Source organism: Bidens hawaiensis, unplaced genomic scaffold, assembly GCF_021521415.1.
Source record: "Bidens hawaiensis isolate Kalapana, Puna unplaced genomic scaffold, B.hawaiensis_p1.1 tig00042544_1, whole genome shotgun sequence".
Lineage (NCBI taxonomy): Eukaryota > Viridiplantae > Streptophyta > Magnoliopsida > Asterales > Asteraceae > Bidens > Bidens hawaiensis.
Window position 1 is genome coordinate 38,733 of NW_027497547.1, and position 6,111 is coordinate 44,843.

At 34.3% G+C, this 6,111-nt stretch overlaps 1 pseudogene; it reads left to right on the forward strand.

Moving 5' to 3' along the window:
• The first annotated feature begins 3,555 nt into the window (after positions 1–3,555).
• Positions 3,556–4,902, forward strand: LOC143593710 (peroxidase RIP1-like; annotated as a pseudogene).
• Positions 4,903–6,111: the final 1,209 nt, after the last annotated feature.

Genomic DNA, 6,111 nt, shown 5'->3' on the forward strand with positions numbered 1-6,111 from the left:
AAATGTAACTTGGAATTGAATTGGGTTTGTGTGGATTGTTTGGATTATTCGGGTTTTGGGTGTGTGGCGTTGGGGTTAATATGATAATATTCGTCGTCTCTTTGTTGAGCTGAAGAGAGTATGTATGGGACCAGCAGAAGCCACGAGAGGGAAAAGGAGAGCGGATAACGGGTAGATAATAAATTAATATTAATAATATAATATCAAAATACTTATTTTTTATTAATAATTACGAAGACGGTCAGGTCAGCACCTCCTCGGGAATTACTCATTGAGTGCTTTGGCAGGGAGTACTCGGGATTACTCGTTGAATGCAAACGTCGAGGCGTGATTTTTGCAACGATGGTTATGACCATTTTACGGTATTGATCCGAAAATTTTAGAAATTACAGGATTAAACCAATATTTTATAGACAGGAACATAAATTATCTTTAAACTTGATGGTCATTTAAGTCTGGTGTCAAGTCAACGTGCTTGAGAACCGTTTGGTCATATTAAATCAAACCTGCCTATTAGGGCTGTAAACGAACCGAATGAACACGAACAAGGCATTGTTCATGTTCGTTCGTTAAGTAAATAATGTGTTCACGAACGGTTCACGAACACTTAACGAATGAGATTTTATGTTCGTGTTCGTTCATTAAGGAAATTAATGTGTTCACGAACACAAATAAAATCGGCAGAGCCTAGAGATTGAGACGATATATTCATCAATGTGAATAAAGAAAGCCTGTAAATGAATAGAATGAACACGAACAAGGGCATGTTCGTGCTCATTCGTTTAACTTTATAAGAACACAGACACTTAATCGAACAAATATTTATGTTCATGTTCGTTCATGAACATAAATGAACGAAAGGAACATGCGTTCATGTACGTTCGTTTAATTAAACGAACACAATATTTGTTGTTCATGTTCGTTTGTTTATTAAATAAACGAACATAAACGAACTTCCCGCCGAACGGTTCACGATAGTTCACCGAACGTTTGGTTCGTTTACAGGGCTACTGCCTATGTTAAGAGTCATAAAGCTATTTTACTCATCGTCACTATATGTTAGACGTTGGCTAAAGTAATTTCCCTTCACATCATTTATTATTGTCTAGTTGTCTTCCTCGCCATAAGCAATGACGAACCTAGAAAAGTTTTTCATGGAGTGCGAAAATTTTTCAGGGTTGGTTATCGCTGCATAATATTTTTTTTGGCCTGGTCCGAATCGGGTCAACGTATTTGGGAGTTTTAGAAGTCATTCCGTTAGGCGACTCTTAATACATATTTTACATTATATGAAATTATAAAAGCTTTATTAATTTATCATGATTCTCATTCAAATCAATAATCACATTATCAAATATTCAAATTAAAAATGGCCGACGGGATAACAAGATTTTTTTAAAGCCCTAAAATAATGTCATGTGTCTCCCTTGTCAATGTTGCAAAGTCGCAAAAACTTAAATGAATTGGACTTTTAAAATGTAATTTTTTTAAATAGCTTCATCTGTTGGCCAATTCTCTCCTTTTATCCGTTGTTGATTCCCTACCCCAATTCCATTTCAATTCCACTACCGAGTCGATTTTCCTTTGTAGCAAGAAATTTCTAAGGAATTTCTTGGTAAAATAAAGGTAAATAATAATAGTAATAATAATAATAACAATTATTATAATTTTGAACGATAGTATTGTATTAACTAAAGGGGGAAAAGTTAAAATACAAATGGAGACAAAAATAAGAAGTGTGAGAAGGATTTGTGTCCACACAAAAAACCACTCAGAAAAAAATTCTAAAAAATTATTAAAAATATCACAACTCAAAATATCAATAAATAACGAAAAAGTTTAAAAACAAAAAATGTTTCCCTCGTCATTGTCATTCCAAAAAAAAAAAAAAAAACTCCGAAAAGACACAACGCAGAGACAAAAGACACAGTGACGAAAATGAACAAACTAAAGACACAATTATAACTAAAAAAAGACACAATAAATCGTAAAATATAACACAATGCTGAACAAAATATAACACAACGTTGAGTAATATAACACAATATCAAGAAAAAAAGACACAATCAATGACGAAAATAAACACAAAACACAATTATAAACAAAAAGACACAATAGTCTTTTTCACTCAACATTTTTCTTTTTTAGAGTTGTTTTTTTAAGAATGAGGAAGACGGTGAAAACATGTCTTTTTACTTCTTTTGTTTTTTATTAAATTTTGAGTTATGATTATTTATTTATTTATTTAGAATTGTTTTTGAAGGGCTTTTTTTTGTTATAAATCATTCTCATCCTTCTCATTTTTGTCTCTTTTTTTTAACTTGACCAAAAACTAAGTAGCCAGAGGCTAGAGGTGAATACATCTTGCCCACATATATATCATACAAATTACACGAATTTCTTTAATTTGTGTTAATCAAACGAATTAAATTTGAATCTATGATAAACACAAAAGGAGTCTTCCTTATTTCCTTCACTATTTTGAAATACGACATTCTCTTTTGTTGAAATTTTTTTCATCACTTTTCAAAATATTTAAAGTGTTTAGTGTTATCACTTGACTCACCTTACTTTTTTTTTTTCAATACTCCCATGTTATTGCCTATTTCTAGTTATTATGTAACATTGTAACGGATTCAAAGCTGCTAGGAATCGGAATCTTCAACCAAACCACGACTTGTGACTAAATTGCTTTGGCTAATGAAAAATATAAAATTTTAAAAAAGAAGTATTTTGAAGCGGTTTTCACAAGCTTTTAAGCTCAAGACGGTTTCGTTGAAACCCTTCAATACGCACACACACACGTAGTACTGTATACTTAAAAAGTTCTAACCATATAGAACATACGAATTAACTGCATATGCATGTATGCTAACGAAATTACTACATTATTAATAAAAAGTAAACGAACCGGGCTCGATATTGACAAAATTTTCATGAGCCGATCTTAATATTTTAATATATAGTTCAAAACGAGCTGAGCTTAAGCTTGATAGTTTGAATCCAAAGAAAAGTTAGGTTTGAGTATGAAATACAAGACTTGTATTTATCAATTATATTACTTCTCAAAATTAAAAGTCCATAGTTACCGTTTCTTAATTTGTGTATTTTTTTCAATTACATTTAGAAATTAATAACCTAGATACATGTTTTGTGTATTCATTTGAGATTGACAAATTCTCTTGGTAATTAAAGAATATGGTTAATGGATTGCTAGCCAATTCAAATTATTTATACTTTTATTTTATGCATCTTGTGGACAACTTATGGGATATCTACCAATTAATTTACCAATGACAGGAAGAAACAAATATATAGATTTGAAGTTGAAAAATTCAAATATTATTTTACTAGTTTCAGAGTTATGAGCCAAGTCTCCTACATTGTTTATTGCAAGCATGCTAATACTAAACAATACTTTTGTCTTTGACCATTTCATAGACTAACCACTTTCAGCATTTGTGTTAAGTATAAATACGACATAACAACTCAAAAACATAACACAACACAACTAGTTTGTACTAAAATCTCTTTTGGTTGCCAATTATGGAGAAGATGAACACCATCAGCTTCTTATCTCTCTTTGTTTCTCTCACCTTTGCTATTGTCACTGCATAGTCAGAGTCTGGTTTGTCATCGGGTTATTATGATCGAGTGTGCCCCGAAGTTCTTCCGACCATTAAACATGTGGTGGAGGATGCAATTGCACAAGAACGCTGCATGGGCGCTTCTTTATTACGTCTTCATTTTCATGATTGTTTTGTTAACGTAAGCAACTTATGCCTATCTCGTCAACTAATGCACACGGTTGCAGAATTCGCTAGGCGCTTCCAGTAGGTTGGCCGAGGTGTTAGAGTACTCGGACTAGTCGGGGATTACTCATCGAGTACTCGGCCGCCTACCAATTTTTATGTAACTGCAGTAATGCATCCATGTTAGCATCATAATCGTGGCAAGTGCAATCTTATAAAGAAACCAAGTAAACTTTTTTAAAATCTTAAAATTTGATGTTTCATGACTGTGGCTATTAAATTTTTCTATAACTTATATTTTGTATGCATTACAAGACAGTTGTTGCAATACAAAGTCGTATGCTATATCAATGTAGCATTTAAGATAGTGAAAGTGTCAGTTTTGTTTTTTTGACTTTAGTTTTTATTTCATGTAGGGATGTGATGCTTCCATTCTTTTGGATCAAACATCAACAATTGAGACCGAGAAAAATGCAGTCCCAAACGCAAACTCAGCTAGAGGATTCGAGGTTATATCATAAACCTAAAAGTTAAATTTTTGTATGATGATGCGTATTATGACAGTAAACCTTAACTTTTTATGGAATGTAGCTTGGTGGCCCGTCATGGAAAGACAAGCTCAGGAAGAAGAGACTCGACCACCGCTAGCCAAGCCACAGCTAACGTGTCAATCCCGTCACCATTCATGGACTTACCTGCCATAATAAAGAACTTTGAGGACCAAGGGCTCGATGAGGAGGACTTAGTTGTGCTTTCGGGTGCACACACCCTAGGGTTTGCTCAGTGTCAAACTTTTAGGCCTCGTATTTATAGTGATACCAACATAGACCCGGCCTTTGCGAGCCATCTTCGCACCATTTGCCCACAGGTCGGGGGAGACTCAACTCTCGCACCACTTGACTCGACACCAGGCTCGTTTGACGTAAAGTACTTCATTGATTTGGTGAGTAAAAAAGGCCTTTTGAGCTCCGATCAAGTACTATTTCATGGTGGCGAAACTGCAGAGCTTGTTTTGAAATACAGTGAGAACCATGAAGAGTTTTGGGAAGATTTTGCAAAGTCCATGATTAAAATGGGTGATATAAAGCCATTAACAGGGAATAGAGGTGAAGTTCGAAACAACTGCAGGAAAGTTAATATAAAATATTAAGAGCCCATTGACGTTGTATGATATTCTTTGTATATTTTGATTTTCTAGGCATTGTTTTCTAATATTGTGGCGTAGATGTCTATTTCTTAACAATTGCAGTGCTTCGTTCTTTTAACTCTAAATTAAGACTTGTTAAAGGTTATGAACACGTACATCAAACTTCATTATTTTACTACTACTACTACACTGCTGCTGCTAACGATGATATTATATTGACAAAGGCAAAAACCAACTAGCCAAAATCTGAAGGCGAATACAACTTTTGCGTGTATATCATACAAGTTATACGACTTCCGTCCGTGTCAATCAAGCGAATTAAATTTGAATCTATGATTCAACAAAAAACAACACTTCCTTTACTTCCTCCGCTATTTTGAAATACGAGATTCATTTATGTTGAAAATTTTTCGTTCCTCACTTTTCATAGTCTTTAAAGAGTGTTTAGTATTATCACTTGAGTTACCTTCTTTTTTTTTTTCCAATACTCCTAGCTTATCATCAAGACCCGCGACCAAACTATTTTGGCCCATGAGCACAAAAGCAACAAATTGTTAGACGCTTCAAAGTGAACTCCACAACTTACGAATGGTCCACTCTAAGAAAGGACTCCTCTATAAGACAAGCCATCTCTTGAAGGTATTCTTTCCATATCCGTTTCCCATACAAAGTAATTCTCTTCTAGTGGTGTCAAGTTGTTCTAATGGGAATTGCCACATTGGTTCTAATCTTCATTTCCATCCTAAGTACTTAACTGGGAACATGTTATACGTGGAAACATTGTCCCAAATCTACATGTCCTCCTTTTCCGGGATATGTATCCTTTTAAATAGCTTCATTGGTTGGCTAGCATCTCTCCTTTTATCCGGTGTTGTCGGTTCCCTACACTAGTTCCATTTCCATCCCACTATTGAGTCGATTTTCCTTCGCTACTCTGTAAAACGGGCTTTCCTGGAAAAAGAAAGGTATACATTAAAAGGAAAATTATCGCAAAATCAATCCCATACCCAACCAACACTCCAACAGAAGTTTAATGCCTAACCTGTTACCCACCGCATCCTTAAATTTACAAAGTATGTTAATTGTGCACGTCAAGAGAATTTGATTCCTTCAATATCTTTCCATGTTCTGTGTCAGTTTTTGATGATAGGAATGGTATTGAATATCATCACATCACCATGTAGTGCCATTATCACCTTGGACCAAGTTTGG